This window comes from Danio aesculapii, chromosome 4, assembly GCF_903798145.1.
Source record: "Danio aesculapii chromosome 4, fDanAes4.1, whole genome shotgun sequence".
NCBI classification, from domain to species: Eukaryota; Metazoa; Chordata; class Actinopteri; order Cypriniformes; family Danionidae; genus Danio; species Danio aesculapii.
The window spans coordinates 52,184,164-52,206,746 of NC_079438.1; positions in this window are offsets into that span (position 1 = coordinate 52,184,164).

Below are 22,583 nucleotides of genomic sequence, written 5' to 3' on the forward strand. Positions count from 1 at the left end.
CAGGCCTGGCATGGCAAATAGCACATTACGGCCGCACAATGCAGCGGACCAGTAATAACATCATTTCCACAGTTTGAAAACTTCCATGGACAAATGCGGGATTGTCATCTCATTTGCCTCACACAGATGTAAGGATATTTGAAACACAGATATACACCCATGCGCCACAGCATCAATGCGGTTGATCATCTTCTAACAAGGCCATATATTAAGGTCTGGATAGATTAGATGGTAAGCAAACCATCAGTTCGGCTTGTAATGGATACAGGAGATACGGGCAGAAATCAAAATCTGAGTGACTTTGACAAGGGCCAAATTGCAATGTCAAAGTAACTGGTTCAGAGTATATCTGTATATGGCAAGTCAGTATTTTTGCAGTGCACAAATCAAACCACAAACCAGTCAACCAATCAAGGGGCCTATGATCAAGGGGCCTATGATGACCACTGTCCAAAGTGCCTACAATGTGGGAGCATTGACGGGACATTCTGATGGTTGGAGTGGAGGAAGATTTGGTTCAGCGAGTCCTGTTTCTTCAATGAGAATCTGTGTAGATATTTGACAATTACCATTTAAGCTTTCAGAAGGGTGTTTGTTTATGAGAGTGAGGTTCAAACTTCAGCACAAATCAGGTGCTAGTTCTGAGCCAGTACTATTGCTGGTTCATCTGACATGTCTTCTAAGATCTGCCTTGCTTTTTCGCCAGCTAGAGCTAGCTTCCCCAACATAGAGCCAGGTTTGACGTCATTGCATGCATCTCATCTTTCCCACAAAAATTCACTGCTATTAATGTCAATAACTTTGCAAACCTGTATCGGCATCCAAACACAGCAAATCCAAACTGCGGTGGTTTGTCTAGGTGGAGATTACCGGAGATAATGTATTCATGCAGCCTGCCGTAATTTTTATAGGCAGAGAATATAAAGGAGAATAATGTGTTTTCACATCGTGCTGTAATTTGAATAAACAGACATTAGAATAAATGATATGTTCAGGATTATTTTCTGCTGCTCTTTCTAAGATGGTAAAACTGTTTCTGTTCATTTTGTTGGTCATTGTAAGCCCCCTCAGCCTATGATGCAGAGTTCGGGTTAGAGTTAGGGTCCAACTCTGAACCAGCACTGAAACTGCCTTGATGGAAAAGGGGTATAAATGTTTCATTAGTTGATTAAGTAATCATAGAGGAACCAAATTAAGTGCTACACAGCTTACAGCTTATTTATTGTGTTTATGTGAGGATTGTGTCTTTAGCTTGTTTAGAGGAGTGTGCCCTGTGCATGAGGCTGCATAGCCACAAACCAAACAGTGTGCTTATGATGACCACTGTCTACTATTGAAAGCATCTACAATGAGCATGGGAGCATCAGAATTGGAACTTCTGATGTTTATAGCCAGTGTTGTTTGGAAATCCTGGGACCATTTGAACCATGAATCAGTGTTCAACTTGAAAACCAACCTATATATAACGTCAGATCAGCAAAGATAATGGTGTTACCTTGTGGAAGTGACCATTTTTATCAGGATAAAGCACTACAGTATGTCACACCGCACAAAATGTTCATTAAGGGTTTGAACAACGTGATTAAAAGCCCATGATGTTACCCTGGCTCCAATTCCGAAAGAACATGTATGGGATGTGTTAGACCAATAACTTCACTCTACGGTTGCACCACCTTGGAGGACCTGATGCTAACACCTTATAGCCAGATACACTCTTAAAAATACAGGTTCAAAAAGGGGTCTTCAGCAATGAGTCCAAAGAAGAATCATGACTAGTTCATTAATAAACCCTTCTATTCTTTATGGGAATCAATGTAAAAATGCTAAAACCCCTTCGCTTCTTACTTTAACCCATGCCAATAAGGAACCTTTGTTTTTGAGGATATACCACAAGATAACTTCAGAGGCCTCAGTGAGCAGTGAGAGGACCAATATATTAGTTTGACCAGTCTATTAGACAGGCGGTAATACAAGTTTGGCATTTCTGATAGGTGTGTTGACATTGAGTCAGTTTTGAATCTGTACCAAGACACTGCAAATCAAAATCAGATTTATGAAACACTAATCAATAACCAGTACCCAGCCAGGTGAATTTGCCACCGAAAAAGACAAGGTGGCGACTGCAAACTAATGGCCCAACACAGTCTCTCGTTGTGACTTGATAAGTTCGCCGACAGATTTATGAAGCTCGTAAAGCAAAATCAGGGATGAGAATGTAGCAGGCCGATGTTTAATGGCTGCTTATCACACCGAGGGTTTTATTCGCTGCCACGCATGTATACACACACACACACACGCAGGCGGATGGCATTCACGTTTGGCCAAGTGGAAAATGAATGCTTTATTCTCATCCTAATGATGTCCTTCTGAATGTGAAAGGGATGTTTTTAAGAAAATGTTATTTAAAATAATACATTAAGTACTGTCAACTCCAGACACAATTCCCTCGTAACATAAATTTGATTTTTATATCGCTCCCGGAGAATAGAATCCCTTTTTATACAATTTTGTAATTACTCTGATGCACTACATCAAAAGGAAAAGTAATAATAGTTGTAATTTAATCTATTCTCACAAGTCATTTTCATAAACTCTCCCTCTGTCTGCCTAATGCACGTTTCATTCATTATTTATAATGCGCTGATGATGTGGTAATGACAATGCCATTGTTTTTTACACTTAGCGGTGATTCAGAGCTTTCATTACGGGCACGGCGGGCCGCGGATTATCAAGGGCAAACAAAAGATAATTAACGACAGGAAGTAGGGCAGTCGAGCCCGGCTGGGCACCGCCAGGAACCCCTCGACTCAGGGTTCACCGAGCACAGGTCTATTTAGAAGACTTGGCTTCTGTGAGGACTCAAACAGCATAATTAGTGAAGGCTCCCTGTTAGGAGGGGAATGCAATTTATTTTTACCCCCTCCTCTTCTTTGCACCTCCTCCTCCCATTCTTTCGTTCCCTCTGCTTCTTTCTGAACACACATCAGTGCTGAGATGGAGGTGTGAGAATCTGGGCATGAACAGAGAGAGTGATTGAGAGGAAGTTAAATAACGGACAGTCTACTAAAGTGGATATGTTTCAGTCTTAGGTCTTGGCTTTCAGTTAATACTACTGTAATCAATTTAACTATAACAAACCATAAACGGTACGTGATAACTCAATAATCAATGTAACAATTAATGATCTCTCTGTTCACAAGGCCTAAACTTAATTATTTGATTAATAATAATAATAATAATAATAATAATAATAATAATAATAATAATAATAATAATAATAATAAAGATAAAATGGTTTATAATAATAATAGTTACTGACAGAACGTATACGTTAGAAGAATATATGATTAATAATAACAACAACAAGAGAGACAATTATTACTGACAGATAATAATAACTATAGTAATATGATTTAATAATAAAAATGAGGACAGAATATATAGATGAGATATGTTAACAACAACAATTATCTAAAATTGATATAAGATAATTATTTAAGGATATTAATTTTAATTAATAACAACTATATAGATTAGAAGAGATATGATGAATAACTAACAACAACAACAACAACAACTATTATTATTATCATTATTGCTATTAATATTATTATTAGTAGTATATTAGTAGTAGTGGTAGTAGTAGCAGCAGAAGTAGAATGGATGGATGGATGGACTGCCTATAGATATGCAGGTCGATGGATTAATATTATTATTATTATTATTAGTAGTAGTAGTATATTAGTAGTAGTAGTAATAGCAGCAGAAGTGGGATGGATGGATGGGTGGATGGATGGATGGATGGATAGATAGATGGATGGATGGACGGGTGGGTGAGTGGTTGGACTAGATTTGTAGGTTGATTGATTATTATTATTATTATTATTATTATTAGTAGTAGTAGTAGTAGTAGTAGTAGTGGTAGTAGTAGTAGTAGTAGTAGTAGTAGTAGTAGTAGTAGTAGTAGTAGTGGTAGTAGTAGTAGTAGTAGTAGCAGCGGAGGTAGGATGGATGGATGGATGGAGGACGGAAGGACGGACGGGGAGTTGGACTAGGTTTGTGGGTCGATGGATTATTATTATTCTTAGTAGTAGAAGTAGTAGTAGTGGTAGTGGTAGTAGTAGTAGTAGTAGTAGTAGTAGTAGTAGTAGTAGTAGTAGTAGCAGCAGCAGCAGAAGTAGGATGGATGGATGGATGGATAGACGGATTGACGGACGGACGGGTGGGTTATTGGACTAGATTTGTGGGTCGATGGATTGTTATTATTATTATTATTATTAGTAGTAGTAGTAGTAGTAGTAGCAGCAGCAGAAGTAGGATGGATGGATGGATGGATGGATGGATGGATGGATGGATGGATGGATGGATGGATGGACGGATGGGCAGGTCGGTGGGTGATTGGACTAGATTTGTGGGTCAATGGATAATTATTATTTGTAGTAGTAGCAGCGGAAGTAGGATGGATGGATGGATGGACAGATGGATGGATTTGGACCAGATTTGTGGGTCGATGGATTATTATTATTACTTGTAATAGTAGTAGTAGCAGCAGCGGAAATAGGATGGATGGATGGATGGATGGATAGATGGATGCATTGATGGACCGATAGACGGATTTGGACTAGATTGGTGGGTCGATGGATTATTAGTAGCAGCAGAAGTAGGATGGATGGATGGATGGACGGATGGACAGATGGACAAGATTTGTGGGTCGATGGATTATTATTATTATTATTTGTAGTAGTAGTAGTAGTAGGATGGATGGATGGATGGATGGATGGACGGATAGATGGATGAACGGATGGATGGATGGATAAACAGATGGATGGATGGGTGGGTAGGTGGTTGGATTATAGATTTGTGGGTTGATGGATAAATAAATTAAACCAATCAGTCTCATTTCATTATAACCATGACGTTTTCGTCAGGCATGAAATGACATGTATTTCACACACTGTAACTGTACATCTCTCACCATCGTCTGCTCCTGGTGTTATTGGAGCTCTTGTTTCTCCTCGTCAGATAAATAAACGCTGCTGATGGCGGTGGAGCTGCCAGAAGTGCAGGCATGTGACAGTGAGCAGGGAATGACAGCTGTTCGGCAGTACAGAGTCTCAGTCTGTCCTCAACTCCTCAAGAAGTGTGCAGTGCCTTTCACACCTCGCACACAACAGGAGACCACTGAACATGGACCACAAACACACAATGACTGCAGTTCATACTGAGAAGTGACTGTATAGTGTGTGTTTTAAAGGAGTTTTATAACAAAAATGATGGGAAGCAAACTGGGGGAAAAGTAATTTTAGGATGTTCTCGAATGAAGGAGATGTGTTTAGTTTTTCAGTGGTTTAGTGTTTAACAATAACGATTAGTTAAAAGTATTTTACCAAAAAAATAAAATAAAGTATTATGTAAAATATATTAATAATAAATCACATTTATAAGTCATATTTAATTCAGTCTACTTTAAAGGATACATGCACTTTAAAGGATACATGTACTGATTATTTTTTTCTATCATGTATTTGTCTTGTGTCATTGTTTGTTTGTATCTGTTTTAATTTCTTTTTGTGCTGCCATATTTCTTTCCATACAAGAAATTAGACTATTTTGGTCAAACAAAATATAAATTAATAATAAATGCAATAACAGAACAAATAAAAAAAATCACAAAATTGATAATATGATCATTAATAATGTATGATATTTAAACACATTATAAAATCCAAGATAACTGGGTTAAGTATTGCATTTAAAGAGCCCCTATTTTGCATTATAAAAGGTCATATTTTGCTTTTGGTGGTCTCCAACAACAGGCTGATATGCATGCAAGGTTAAAAAACACTTTCATCGTCTTATAATTTGCATTTATTTTTACCTAATTATCCCAACGACTCCCATATGATTTGTTCAGCAATTAATTTGTTCCCAAACATGAAGCTAATCTGCGCTGATTGGTCTGATGACCCAGTCTGTTGTGATTAGTCAACTGGGTTCAGCACAAGACAGAGAGAAACACCCACAATGGCTATGAATTAGCCCACAGAGTATGTGAGAGGCCAATGCAGGAATGCAATAAAGCAATGCAGTTAAACACCAGCATATTACTCTACTCTTAACCCTGACCCCAAGTAATAACATTGACACACATTCAGTATTATCCACACAGGGGCAAAAGTTGAACTATTTTGAAAATTTACCGCGCTGCACGTGGAACAGCTGATGGTGGCTATAGCAAAGACAAACGCCAGAGGATTGCGAGCTCAGAAACGCATTTAAATCAGTAAAGTAAGAAGCATGCGTCGTATTTTCACAGTGGTTTTGGACGCAATATGTGAATAGCCCCATGAAGGTTTAACCTGAGAGATACAGTTCAAGCACTGATCTATAATGGATAAGTGATTACAAGCCATGTGGAGTGATTACAAGATACAACACACAATTAAACGCATACTTCGCAAACTACACTAAACGAGGCAACAATTTTAATTACACTTACATGTTATGATCCGGAGGAACAAGAAACTGGTCCATTTGAACTGTTACAGTTACTGACAAAGTCCCTGTCAAAGTCTGACAAAGTCCAATATATAATAGTCTCTCTGCTCCTTCCTTTAATAGCAAATGGCCGACGAATCCCGTGTTGCATCATAGGTTATTGTATCAAAAAAATTATAATTTACAGGAACAAACACAGAACTAGTTTGGTTTTACTCTGGTGCTGTTGTGAAAATGAACGTTAACCCTTTATTCCCCGCAGCCGAATCTCCATTTGTCAGTGATTGTCATCTTCATGTCATGATCAGTCCCGTGACTCCCCGCGCTCCGCTAGTGTCTGAAGAGAAGGGCACATTCACGTTTTACCGGAACTGGTACCATATTGACGTTGACAAGTTCAAGTAAAAGATCCAAACCCAATTCGATTCATTTATTCGACCCCGAGTCGACTATTTTATTAAAGAATCAATAGTTTTAATCACGGTGCACTTTCAGATTTAAACCTCAGCTGGATGTTTTCATTCACATTGAGCTGTGTTACACTGCATGGAAGGTCATTTTCAAAAACCCATAATAGGGGCTCTTTAAATGCACCTACATATATACAGATACACATACAGGTATATGTGTAAAAAAGAAAAAGAAAAAAGAAAATCAAATAAAGTTGCTGGCTATTATATGTCCCCAATTAAGCAGCAAAGTAAACATATCTGTGTGTGTGTGTGTGTTTAAGTGCGAGAGAGAACACACATGGGATTGTCATGTGCATCCAATCTCTGCCATGTTTTTCTGAAAATATAAATGCACTAGAACAATCCGACTATTCAAAGAAAGTAGTAAATACAGCTAGAAGAAAGACTTCCTGCGAGACAGAGCATGTGTGTGTGTGTGGGGGGCCGGGCAAAGCACCCGAGGACCTGTAGCAGACTTGACTGGCATGACACCAAAGAGGAACGCCTTCAGTATGACTACTAAGAGCTTTGGCAGGATTTTTATTAAGGAGTTGGGACAGCATTCATTTTTAAAACCTCCTCAATAAAATATCATACAGTCATTACATATTCCTCTGGATTATAATGATATGAATATTTAAATTTAAATGCATTCCGAGCACGAGGTCTCTTCTTCAGTACGGCATCAGATCTCATTTTCTACTTAAGCTGCCCCATCATGTTTATGCATCTCCACATGCATGATACATATCTCTCCCGCTTTTTTTTAAAGCTTCTTAATGCAACCCGGGTTAATTTTGCCTGACTTTAATGGGCAACGACTTTTCATTGGTGATCTTTTTTCTCTTTCTGCCTCCAAAAAATAACTATGTAATATGATCAAATGCTCCTTTCATGCAGAACAGAGTGTTATCTGAAACTTCACACTTTGTTGCACTTGAAGAAAAAAATGAATCCCTAAACTTAATCAGTATTACAGTTCATTTTTGATATGAAGAGGTGTGATTACTATGTGTACAAGAGGAGAACATGACAAGTACTCTGAAGAAAAAAAAAGGCGCTGATTAGGGATGATCTGTTGTGGGAAGATAAGGTGCATTACGAATTACTAAAAAAGTAGCCAACACGCACTCATTACGTTCTTGGTGGAAGCTAGAACTTCTGTGAATTGGTAGCAGACCCTAGCGATTTTATCTCGGGAACCCAAGTCCTCTGATCTTTCAACTTCCTTGACAAGATGTTGTCATTTTATTTTTTGATGGGTTCAAAGACACTGAGAGATCGAGGATCGGCTGACATACAGAAGATGACTCAGTTTAGCTCAGCCAATGTTTAATTGAAGGATGCAGAGGGGGAAAAAAATCAGTGCCGCTACTGTTTCAGCTGAGGTGAGGCCTGTTAATAATTTCTTTGTTTTCAGAGAAAGACGAATGTAAGAATGTGTAAGAATTTCACACGTTTGAGAATAGAGAAACTAACCACGACAGCTGGTTACAGGTCCAACCCCTAAAGTTTCTGCAAAACTACGCTCATCTATCTCTCAGTCAATAGTGAATGATTATGTGTATCATCATAATCATTCATTTTTCATCCATACTGTGATGTGTATCTGAATGAAATTACTGCCTATTGACATTATCGCCTGATCATAGAACTACCATAGGAAGTTTAGACAGGTGGTGCTGGGGAGGTAGAGGGTTTCTACTATAGACAGAGGAAACCTGTGAAAACATGGGGAGAACATGCAAACTTTACACTGGTCCAGCCAGAACTCGAACCAATGACTTACTTGCTGTGAGGCAACAATAATACACACTGAATTACCATGATGCCCACAAGCAAACACACTAGCTCAAAATGCTTATGTAAGGACAAAGCCAAAAGAGACCTGCAGTCTTTTATTCATTATTTTGATCCAAATGAACTTATTGAGCAAGATGAAATTTAGGGCGGAACTTGATTTTGTCATTGATATCGGGATTTATTTAATGATTGTGGTGCACAGTTGGAGGATCTCATGTGATTGACAGGTTGGCAGTCCTTGTGTCTGTGAATTTTGAGTTGCAAATCATACGAGCAGATTTAAGAACAATTTATACCTCTGCACTAAGTCCATGCAGTAGGTCCAGCATACCGGTCGCCAAACCCTGATGCACACCTCTCAAAACATTTTACTATATGTACATCTGTGGGTGGGGCCAAGACCATGTAAGTGGATTGAGGCCAGTGGCGGTAGTGTTTAACAAGTCGATATTGATTGGTCATTGATGGATCTCATGTGATTGACAGGTTCTCAGCCCTTGTGCCTGTGAAATCTGAGTTAGCATACAAAAGTACTAAAGCAGATTTAGACAGGTGGTGCTGGAGGAGGTGGCTTTTGCAACTATTAAAACGTCTTTGTTGTTTTCCTACATCAGCTTTAGACAAAAAGAGTTCCACTAGTTACTTCTTGCATGAGTGAACACACTGGATCAAAACTCTTTACTTATATAGTGACGAAGCTAAAAGAGAATGGTAGTCTTTTCTCCTTATTTTGAAGTACATCCAAAGGAAACCACTGATGAGGCAAGCTAAAATTTAGGGTGGGGTCCAATTTGGTCATTTGGGGTAAACATTAAGTTGACTAATAGATTTTTGGTGGATTTCATGTGACTGACATGTTGTCAGCCCTTGTGGCTGTGAAATCTGAGTTAGCATACATAAGTACTAGTGCAGATGTACACAGGTGGTGCAGGAGGAGGTGGCTATTGCAAATATTAAAACTACTTTGTTGACTCAATACATCAGCTTAGATGAAAAAAAAACTCCCGCTAGTTACTGCTTGCACGAGTGAACAGACTGGATCAAAACCCAAGGTCGACATTGATTTGATTGATTGATTGATTATTGGTGGATCTTATGTGATTGAAAGGTTGTCAACCCTTGTGTCTGTGAATTCTGAGTCAGCATACAAAAGTACTAGAGTCGATTGGTGGGGGTCCTGGGTGAGGTGGCTATTGCCACTACTGCAACTTCTTTATTGGCTTCCTACATCAGCTTTAGATTAAAAGATAGTCCCACTAGTTACTGCTTGCACGAGTGAACACGCAGGCTCAAAAGTCTACTTATCCAAGGACGAAACCAAAAGAGAATGGTAGTCTTTTCTCCTTATTGTGAAGTACAACCAAATTAAACCACTTATTGAACAAGGTACAAATTAGGGTGTGGACCAATTTGGTCATTTGGGCTAGACATTGAGTTAACTGATTGATTATTGGTGTATCTCACGTGATTGACAGGTTGTCAGCCATTGTGCCTATGAATTCTGAGCATACAAAAGTACTAGTACAGGTGGTGCTGGAGAAGGTGGCTATGAAAAGAAACTCCCAATAGTTACCGCTTGCACGAGTGAACACACAGGCTCAAAACTCTCTACTTATCTAAGGACCGAGCCAAAAGAGAAGGCATCGATTTCATCCCTCTTGACCCGCCGACCCTGTTCGCCTGAGCCACCTCCGAGGGTGGTGTGGTGGTGTGTCGCGGTGGTCCCCGTCACCGACTTTGATGTTGGGGGTGGAGTAGGTGAGTAAATGGCGAGAACGCTGCGTCCTCACATAAAACGGAGACAGTTGCCGGCACTTGGCATTTCCAGTGCTGACAGGCTGGCTTGTTTGTTCACTCTAACGAGCACTCGGACTCCATTAATGAGCGGACTGAATCCATTATCATCATCATTTCAAAAGGCAGCCCTGCACTAAACAGCTTCCCGCATTAGCTGCCGTTGCCCTTGTTGTTTCATTTGATCAGCGGTGGCAGCAGGGACTCGCCCCTCTCCAGCCTTCCCCGACACAAATACGCACATAAATGGGCGCACCTTTTATTGCCCCCCTTGCAACGGCTGTGAATTTATGGGGAGAGAATTAAGCACGGAGTGGAAGTTACAGATGCTACGACCCTGACAGGAGTTAAAATGCAAGCTAACGGCGTAATGACTCTGAAAGGAGGGATGTGAGAATTAGCTTTTTTTTTTACAACAGATAGTGGGTGGGTTGCATGAAGCAGCAGTGAACTGGTCAGACTTAAGAAAGCACTGCATAATTAGGCTGATTTAGAGTCCATTACACAGATCTGACATGTTTTGGGGAGATTTACACTGTGCAAAAGTGGGCTTTGGTAAATTTAGATTTAGAGCATTAAAAAAAACTTTTCTGAGAAGTTGATCTAATACTGATTTAATAAGTATTATTATTATTGTTGCTGCTATTATTATTATTATTGCCATGTAACTGCTATAATTTAGCATTATTTCAATAATATTAAAGGATTAGTTAAGTAAAGGATATAATAAGTATTCATTCGTTTACTAATTTTCTTTTTGGCTTTGTCCCTTTATTAATCAGGGGTCGCCACAGCGGAATGAACCACCAACTTATCTAGCATATGTTTTAAGCAGTGGATGCCCTTCCAGCTGCAACCCAACACTGGGAAACACCCATAAACTCTCTCATTTACACACATACACTACGGCCAATTTAGCTTACTCAATTCAATTATAGTGCATGTCTTTGGACTGTGGGGGAAACCGGAGCACCCGGAGGAAACCCACGCGACCACGGAGAACATGCTAATTTCACACAGAAATGGCAACTGACCCAGCCGGGGCTAGAATCAGCGATCTTCTTGCTGTGAGGTGATCGTGCTATCTATTTTATCTATGGTAAGAGATATAATCAATATTCTTACAAACTAACAACAAAAAACAAACAAATAATAATTAAAAAATCTGTTAAAAAATCTTATTTAACAAAAACAATCATTATAATTATTATTATGACTACTTCTGACTTTCATAACCCAATCTCACGGCAATTCGCACCTTTCTGATTTTATGGCTAATTTGTATGAATTCGTACAATCTCATTCGTACAAATTTAGTAGGATTTGCTCATCGCCCAATGATGATTGGGTTTAAGGGTGGGGTTGGGTGCCACGCCTACTTTTTTTAAATGGTACATTTTCTTATGATTGAACTCATACGAATTCATACGAATTAGCCACTAAACTGACAAAACGTAAAATAATTACTGTACGTTTCCTTGTGAGATTAGGCTGGACTTTAGCTAACTGTAAGCGTAACAACAAAAACAACTACTATTACAACTACAACTACTAATAATACTAATAATACTACTACAACTACGAATAATACAAATACTAATACTACTAATACTAAGAAATATTATTATTATTATTGATGTTACTGCTACTACTATTGTTGTTTCTTTAATTTAGCACAAATATTTGAGTTATAATTATTAAGAGATGGAATCAATATAGTTTTAAACTAACAACAAAAAAAACAATAAATACTATAGTAAAAACTTCTGTAGTAAAATTTAAAAACAACAATTATATATATTATCATTGCTACTGTTTTTGGAACAAACAATAACAATAACAATAATAATAAAAATAATAATAAATAATAAAAAAAGAAAATAAATAATAACAATAATAATAATACTAATAATACTAATAATAATAATAATAATAATAATAATAATTATTATTATTATTATTATTATTATTATTATTATTATTATTATTATCATCATCATCAACACTAAAAAAGACAAACTCATTTGTTATCCACAATAATTATGGCCCATCACTATCAAAACAGATGGGAGTTGGAAGAAAAGACAGCGAGCAAACAAGCGAATCACATCTTTTTGTAAATCATAAACAATCTAAGCTAGTACAGGCAAGTATATGAAAGTGGGTGACGATAACATTTCCATCTCTCCGCCACCTTTCCAAGGGACATCAAAGACCCAATTAAGGTCCTGTGAGCAAATGGCGTATGTGGTAGCGGCTCTGGAGAGCTGTCACTGAGTCTGTGTGTGGCTGTCGACTCCACAACTCACTGACAGCCTCCTTTACAGCCTGAGCCCAGCTCTCTTTCTCTCTCTGTTAAAGGATTTTAATTAGGCCTTGCCTGCTCAGGCTCACACAGCCCTTTTGTATGTGCTGAATGGTACAAGGACTGTGATTTGGAAGCCCTTCACAGGCAGTCAGTGATGTGAGAGAGAGAGAGAGAGAGAGAGAGAGAGAGAGAGAGAGAGAGAGAGAGAGAGAGAGAGAGAAAGAGAGAGAGAGAGAGAGAGAAAGAGAGAGAGAGATAGAGAGAGAGAGAGAGAAAGGGCTCTTTCATTTTGATATGTGCTACTTCACTACGCAGAGCCCTATTGTACGCGCTCTGGAAAATATTCAAATGTTACCGTGCCCATGTTGCCTTTGATATTTAAGACAAAAATGTTACAGCGTGAGACTTGCGGTGACACTCCGCGCACTGTAAACGGGACATTTGGCTTGAAGCATCGTGATATGAAAGTGAGCTCTCAGGTTAGCAGGAGCGCAGGTTTGAGAGGATCAGCTCTGATTGTCAGATTCTGATTCAAAACTGTGTATTTTTTTCAATAATATAAGATTTGTGGCAAGGTTTTGCTGTAAGATTATACACGTGTTGATCAAAAGGCTTAATAATGACAATGCAATGTATGTCAGATTTTGTTTAAAATAAATCTCAGTTGTTTCTACAACTTAATCATGAGTCTCCTGACATTAAACTTTTAATAACAGAATGCAAGTTTAAATGAATAAAGATGATGAAAAAAATGAAAAAAATAAATAAATGAAGAAAGAAAAAGGGATGTTTTATATCTTAAACAATTAAATGACACTGTTTCAAAATAATTAACATTAAAGGCCTGCCTTCATGTTTCCAAATTGGGTTACAATTCAATAGCAATTCATTCATTTTCTATTTTGGCTTAGTCCCTTTATTAATCTGGGGTCACCACAGCGTAATGAACCGCCAACTTATCCAGCATATTTTTTATGCAGCGGATGCCCTTCCAGCTGCAACCCATCAGTGGGAAACACCCATACTCTCCTTCATTCATACACATGCACTACAGCCAATTTTAGCCTATTCAATTCACCTATAGCGGATGTTTTTGGACTGTGGGGGACACCGGCGCACCAGGAGGAAACCCACGCGAACCTGGGGAGAACATGCAAACTCCACACAGAAATGCCAAGTGACCCAGGCGGGACTCGAAACAGCGAAACAACCTGCTTGCTACCCGGAACCGCAGATAGCACCCCTTGATAGCAATTCCCTACAACTAATTTAGGCTTTAATTAAAAAATAATATTTAACATTTAAATTTAAATATTAAATATTAAAAGTTAACTAGTTTCTAAAAGTTTTAACTAAATATTAAAAGTTAACTAGTTTAAGTGACGTCAGAACTTAATCCCAGTAACTGTGTGTCAGACTGTTCTGATATGCTGTCATTTTTAAGAAATCCATTTAGACAGAAATGGCAGTAATTTATAAAAATAAAGTTCATATATAAAAATTCTTATTTAAATTTAAATATGTATTTTGTATTCATTGTTTAAATAAATATATATATATATATATATATATATATATATATATATATATATATATATATATATATATATATATATATATATATATATATATATATATATATATATATATATTAGTGCTGGGCCGTTATCAGCGTTAACGTGCTGCGTTAAAGCGAGACTCTTATCGCGCGATTTAAAAAAAAACATCGCCGTTAATCTATTCTCAAAGTTGGGTTGGGAGCTGGGTCTATTCTACGCAAGCTATGATGACTTTCACCTTGATTTTTTAGTGCGGATGTATACCTGACCGGTGAGCCGTCTGACAAAAAAAGTGCCCTTCTGAATCAAATCAGCAGGATGCCTGACTTTAGCTGCATAATCGGCAGTTTCCCTTTAACTTTAACGCCGTCGTGACAAACTGGGGTATAAGACGCAAATAAGGGGTAAGGACTGGCTAGAGTGTTATAGAATGTAATAACGCTCGCCAAACGTAAAGAAAAAAAACTTCCGCATTTTGCGGTGTGTGTGTGCGTGTGTGTGCGTGTGTGTTTGTGCGTGTTTTGTGCGGTCCTTTACTGACAGCCACCTGTGTTTTGGATCTTGTCGGAAAATATGACGAAAAGTCCTACATGACGGTAATAGTTTGATTGCAGTGTTTACTTCAGTAATGCCACTAATATATGCGTACTCCACATGTCTTAATTCCATTTCTGTTTAGTTCAGTTATTACTTTAGTCACGTTAAGGTAATGAAAAATCTCTGTTAACATGGTAGACTCTTAATCAGAGTACTGTTTTAATCATATTAAAATTGTATTAAAGTATTGTTGCCCATGTAAACATGCAATGTTTGACACACCGTCAGGGCTCTGTGAACTTGGCATTGAGAAGCAGCATTTTCTTTATGTACGTACATCAAAAGCAAGTATGAAATCGCTGTATGGAGCTTATGTAGGCCTACAGTTCAACATTCATGTTTAACTGAATAAACAGTTACTAAACACAAGTAAAAAAGTAAAAAAGTTTGTGTTATTTATTTATTTATTTGGTTTTTATTTGATGATTATTTATTTGATTTTAATTGTGCATTTAACAGGATAAAAAACAACATGATACATGGATGTATTACAGTCTAGTGTGGATTTCATATCACACAAGCAGCAAGTGCATATGACGTGTGGTGCTCAGTATCACCAATTCTCAGATCTCACATGCCGATGGCACACTGCCAACCTCCTCCCCTCCTCCTCCTGCACTGCCCCACTGTCTGCCAAAGCAGGGGCCTCCTTTTACCAATCGTGCCCAAAGCAGGCAGTCATCCCCAGCCAAGACGCATCGTGCTGGGACAGTATCTCCTGACAGTCCTCTCTGACACCCCTTTACATCTGCCTGCGCTGCACTCGGTCGCCAGACAAAGAAATTAATACCCCAAGTGACTGTGTTTTAATTAAGCAATTTCATGCAAATTACACATTTTAGATTGTCAAATAATATAGTGCGCGAAATGGAAGGCTGGCTGATCTGATATGCATGGAGCGTTTTTCTTCCAGGGCACTGTGCATACATGGAAAATGAACAAAAATGCTAATTTCTAATCTATTATGCAAACAGTATGATACTTACATAGATTCGCACGCCTTTCTCGGTATGGCTGCCTTTGTACTGTGTGTTTAAGGTGCACAAGTGTTTAGAAGTCTTGTTTTCGTACCCTTTTGGATGCAGTTTTATGCTGCAAATAAATTTGTTTGGGTTTGTTGCTGTATTCAAATTGCATGGCTCAAAACAAAAATTAGCATAATGAATGGCATAAACGAACAAACAAATTATACACGACGTAAATCTAATCTAATAAAAAAATAACCGGCATCATTTTGATGCCAATTATGTTGGCAAAAAAATAATCCATATAACGTCCTTACATTGTTACAAGCTCAGCCACTATAACTAACAATATGTACAAATTATTCAAATCCGAACAAAAGGCTTTTTTTTTTCCCCCGAAGTTGATTTGATTTAATATTAGAGTAGAACTGTGAAGAAAGGCCTCTTGAAACCACAGGCACAAAAGTCGGTGAGCACAGGTAGCACAATGAGGCCCTCATTAACAAAGGCAAGGGAGGATTCTTGCTGTTTCTTTGTGATTCAAATACATTTAATCAAAGGTTTGTTTCAATATACTGGTACTTAATAGTGTACATTACCGCATACAATACGTCTGAATGAATTGCAGTCCTTCTAGTAGGCTTTTTTAATGGGAACAAATAGCAGGATAGGAGTAGGGAACCGAAGAGGTAATGGCAGGGTACGACATGGCTGTTGACGCGGTTTCTTCATCTTCAGCGCCGACTCGTTCTTTAAATGGACCCTCATACCGTAATCGTGCCCCATGCACATTAAAATCAGGAAACAATAAAGGAACACCAAGTCTCAAAGATCCTTTCCCAATTACGAAGCTTTGAAATCAGACTTATGAGCCCCTCCTGTGTTTGTGTCTGCATATATGTGTGTATGTGTGTGTGTGTGAGAGGGTTTTTGAAACAATTCCACTCACCCTAATCAAGTCAACAAGGGGGTGGAGGTGTGTGCCTGGATGGTGCTCGTGGGTGATTGAATTGTGATGTGCGTCATTGAGGTGTGATTTCCAAGAAGCCAAGCGGTGGCCTCGTGGTTTGACTTCTCCTCAGGTGACCAATGCACTTCATCTGAAGGTCACAGGATTCTGTGGGGTTCAAGCAGAGATCAGAGCAGTTTCAGGTCAAGTAATGTTTGAATTACTTACAAAACAGGTGAAGAGATAATGGGAAACGAGTGCAACGAATATGGAATGTTCTCAGAATGTTCTGGCAAGGTTCTCTTAAAGTTCTTCCAGTAAAGTTAAAATTAAGTAAACATTAAAGATTAACCCAGGGGTCTGAGATGATTTTGGGGCCACTGTTTTGACATGGCCTGACATTTCTGCTTATTTCAGCTACTTATTACATAGTACTGACCAACTTGTAGTTTTTATGTTTTTGTATTGAGCACAAACTTTGCTACAATAATATGTGAGAAAAATGGATGTACATGCATGCATTTTTTAGAAAACAGAATTGAATGATGTATAACACTTATTTGTGTGACCAAAATCTTGAGATATTGAGATATAAGAGTATTCTTAGCATCTTTTGCATTGATAAGAAAAAAAAGATGCTGGTATGATCTGGCGACCTCAGAGGGTTAAAGTCAATGGCTACTGGCACTTTGAAAGTCATAAAAAAAATAATAAAATAATAAAAAGGCATAGATATTAATTAGAACCTAAGGTATTAATTTAGTTTTGCCTTTGTTTTTTACCCTTAAAGTCAAACTGAGAACATAAAATCGATAATTGGAACAAATAACCTATGAATTGTGACTTCAAATTTTTTTTTAAATCCTATAGAAATGGACCCATCATGCCTTTAATATTTCAAGAAGCCATATTGTTATAAATAAGGTCATTACTTTCTTTATCCACCCTATACTTATTTCAATTTATTTTATTAATATTTATTTTTTATTTTGTTTCTTCATTACTATGTCTTAAGGATGTTTTTTTAAGTGCATTTACAACTATTAAGATAACTGGAAATTGAAGCACTAACAAGTTAAAAACGTAACACAATATTAAAACAAAACTTCAATAAAAATGTGCATTAAAAAACTGCTAGTTTGAAGAATATCAAAAACCAGTACTGTAGCTAATGCAAACTATGGCTGTTAATAGTTTCCAGCTTTCATTCATTAATTTTCCTTCAGCTTAGTCCCTTTATTTATCAGGGGTCGCCACAGTGGAATGAACCACCAACTATTTCAGCACGTTTTACGCAGCGGATGCCTTTGCAGCCACAACCCAGTACTGAAAAATACCCATACACTCTCGCATTCACACACACACTGACACACTATATGGCCAATTTAGTTCATCCAATTCACCTATAGCGCATGCCTTTGGACTGTGGGGGAAACCTGAGCACCCAAAGGAAACCCACACTGACATGGGTAGAACATGCAAACTGCACACAGAAATGCCAACTGGCCCAGCCGGGACTCGAACCAGCGACCTTTGTTTCCAGCTTTCGTCAAAAAATTGTTTAAAAAAATAAATAAAAAACAACAACAAATAAATGAATATAATATAAATATAATATAAAAATAAATAACAAATAAATATTTGAAACCAATTGAGAGTTAGTAAATGATATTCATTTTTGATTGAACTACACCTTTAAGGTCATGATATCATCATATGTGTGTAAATCTTATGCATGCTCACAATTATTCTGATATTATCAACTTTTAAAACGCCTAACAAGCAAATTAAACCTAAGGCCCCTTGTGTCACTCCACTTCCCCCATTGCACTCTTTTGAGTCCATCTTAGTTACTTTCTCTGACCTAAACATGAATCTGATCTAAATTTGAGGATCACTATTTTGTCCAACTAGAAGTCCTCGTGTGCTGAGGCTCATGGGATATGCCGGCGTCCCGCGGTCAACCTCACAGATATACACACGGCTCGGATGACAGTGCTAGGAATCATGATCTGGTTCACTCTGTTCACTGTAACATGATATTAAACAGTAATTATATGATCCTGAGGCAATCTGATTAGCACGGAGAAAAGTCCTTATTGATCCCAGGTGCGGATCAGCGGCGAGGATAAATATTTATACTGATGGTATAGAGCCACTCAAAACATGCTTGTCAAACAGAGGGAGTTTATGCTAGTATCAAGATGAACTCAGTCTGTGGCGCTTGGTAAATGGGCTAGAAAAGGAAAGTTGGCAGGGAAACCAACAAGAGAATAATGACGTATGAAGTTGTGCATAACATCACAAAATCTTCTATAAATACAGACTAGCTTTATCAACTGCAGATCTGGCATTTAAAGGTCCCTTGAAGTGTTTTGAAATCTGCATTTATATTCGATGTGTGACGTAATTTAAACTGAAGACAGAGTGTGACGGAGTAGCTCCTCCCCCCTCTAAAACAAGCCAATAGCATTGAAGTATGTGGTTGGGAGATATAAAAGAGCATTTGATTGGGAAGAAGATTTGATGAGAAACTGAAGTATGACGTGATGTTAAATAAATCAGTGATACCATTTTAACTGTCTTCCTATTTCTAATTCTGTCACTGTTTTGAAACAGACTAGCTAATATCCTTAAGACTAATATTTAAAGTAAGATTTGAATTTGACTTTAAGTAAGATACGGAATGACTGCCATATTCATATTCCAATGGGTTTATATGGTGCACTTTTTGAAAAGTACCAAATACTATGTACCATATACTGTATGCCATGTGAGTACTAATTACCACACCATGGTGTATATACTGTAGCAATTTCCCTTTTAACCCCCCAAAATGTATTACTACTGCTACAGTACTTACCAGATAATACTCTCTAATAAGTATTTCAAAAAATACCATGGTAATACGATAGAATATGTCACAATAATGTGAATTAAATAAAGTACTTCTAAGTATTTCAAATAATATTATAGTAACACCATAGTACATGACCAAAAACCATGGATTAACCATAGTACTCTGAATTTTTTTCAAAAATACTATGGTAATACAATGGTGTCAAATGTTTAAAAATTGTACAACTATGGTAATACCATAGTAATGGTAAATTCACTATAGTAAAACATGATTTTTAGTACTCTGAAGTATTTCAAAGAATACTATGGTGATACAATAATGTGTACCCAAAAACCAAGATGTGTTTCATTGGATTCTGTAGTAAAATCATCTTATATGTTCAAAAAATGGATTACCTATGATATTACCATTGTTATGGTAAATTACTATGGTAAAACATTGATTTGTCGTACTCTGAAGTATTTCAAAGAATAGTACGGTTATACAATGGTGTATGCCCAAAAACCAAGATGTATTTCATTGCATACCATAGTAAATCCATGTTATATGTTCAAAAATATGGAATAATGATTGTATTACCATAGCTATGGTAAATGTACTATGATAAAACAATGATTTTAGTATTCTGAAGTGTTTCAAAGAATGGCAAAGTAAAGAGATGCACTACAGGTATTACCAAAAGTACTTGGATGATGGTAATACGATGGTAAAAGTATAATATATATTGAGTACTATGATATAAATTGAGTACTATGATAATACCATGATATTTGTTCTAAAAGACATGGTATTGGCATACGATCATGATATAGCATTTACAAAAAACAAACTTCCACCAATCACATGGTAATTCTGTGGTACTTCTGTGGTACTATATATTCTAGAAAACCGTAGTGAAACCATATGTTTTATATACATTTCAAAGACTTTGAAAAAGTTTGTGCTATTGTTATGACGGCCGCTCAAGACGTCACTTGTTAGAAACGGATCTCGGAGAATGACGAGTCTCTTTCTCTCGCTGAGATGACGGGGGGGCACAAACATCCTTTGCGGTGTGCGGCTCATTAAATCTGCCTCTGGGTAATCCAATTGATCTGCAATTCGTTTTAAGTAGCATTAAATCAATGCACACAGACATGAAAAGCCGGGCTCCTCGTTGACTTCAGTGAAGCTACCTGCAACACTTTGTAATATTGATAATACGCCACTCTCTCCATTTGAGCTTCCTTTTTTTCTCATGCAAATGATGGCTGTTTGTAACCGGGCCTGATCAGCGGGGTAAGAAAAGGGAGTTGAATGCCGCGGGGAATTGATTTAACTCTAGAACAATGCCAGGAAATGCTGCTGCTTTTCTCTAAGACTGCCTGTGTGCAGAGATAGTGTTTATCTTGAGTGTAATCCCAGCTCCTCCGCGTCTTTAGTGGAGGCCGGGAGCCTAAAGCAAGACAGATGCTGTAAATAAGGATTTCCACCTGACGTTTTACACACCACACATGCTAAGTGAAAGGACTTTACTGTCTAAACACAAGCGGAGAGGGGTAAGATGTGCCAGTGCACTGCAAACATTGTTCGTTTTAATGAGAGTCATACAATTTTCAGTTTTGAAAATATCTGAAAATGCCTGCACACTATATATAATGCACCTTTAGTTAAAGTGTATTTTATTTCATCCTTTTTTTTTAGCTTTATACTTGTTTTAAAATAACAGCCCTTGTTATTAGCGACACTAGTGGCCATTATGTGAACTGCAGCCAAAAACGTCTTAAAATTGAACAATTTAGAAAAGAGGAGACTTAACATAATTCAATGCCTAATATACTCTCTGTAAACCTCTTTTCTGTTTTACTCTTCAAAGTAAAAAAAGAAATGTTAAAAATAACTTTGCAGCAACATAATAATAACCAGTGCTGGGGGTAAAGCATTACAAGTAACGTGAATTACGCAATAATATTACGTTAAGTAACAAAAATGCATTACTTTTAAAAATTAAGAATTAAGTAATAGAAAGTAACAATATTTGAGTTACTTTTTTTAAAAATGTAACGCGACTTTCTTTTTATTTTAGTTAACTCGCTTTAAAAAAAAAATATTAAAATGAAGTTAATTCCCACACGCAATGAGACAATGCAAGAACAGACAGAAACGAAGATGGCAGAGCCTTAAATTTCTGCAATAGAAATATTCTCATTATTTTGAACACATGGAAGACAAGTAAAAGAGGATTATCTGAATAGACATTATTTTTAACTCACTAATAAGATAAAATATACTGCACAAAAGTAGCAAATGCATTGCTTTAAGCATCTGTATATACTGTACGCCATGTACACTGTAGATCAGGGGTCAGGAAATTCTCTAAAGATAACGTTATCCTACATAAATGTTTTTATGTGTTTTTTTTAAAGGTAAATAAAGGTTATACAGTCTGTTGTTAATTGCAGAGCTCCTCTGAAAAAAGAATAATAAGATAAATAAGAAAAAAAACACCTGCAAAAGTAACGCGTTACTTATCATAAAAAGAAACTAAATAACGCAACTAGTTACTTTTTTGGGGAGTAACTCAATGTTGTGATGCATTACTTTCCAAAGTAACTTTCCCCAACACTGATAATAACAAACATTCAGGTAATGTCCACACAAGTACTGCTTTCCTCCCAAAAACATTTCTTTTTAATTGAAAAAAATGACTTTAATCTAAAACGACATTCCCATTTTCTATTATATTAAACAAAAGAAAGGAAAATATGACTTGCTAACAGTAACACACCTAATAATTCTAAATTTTATTGACTATGAAG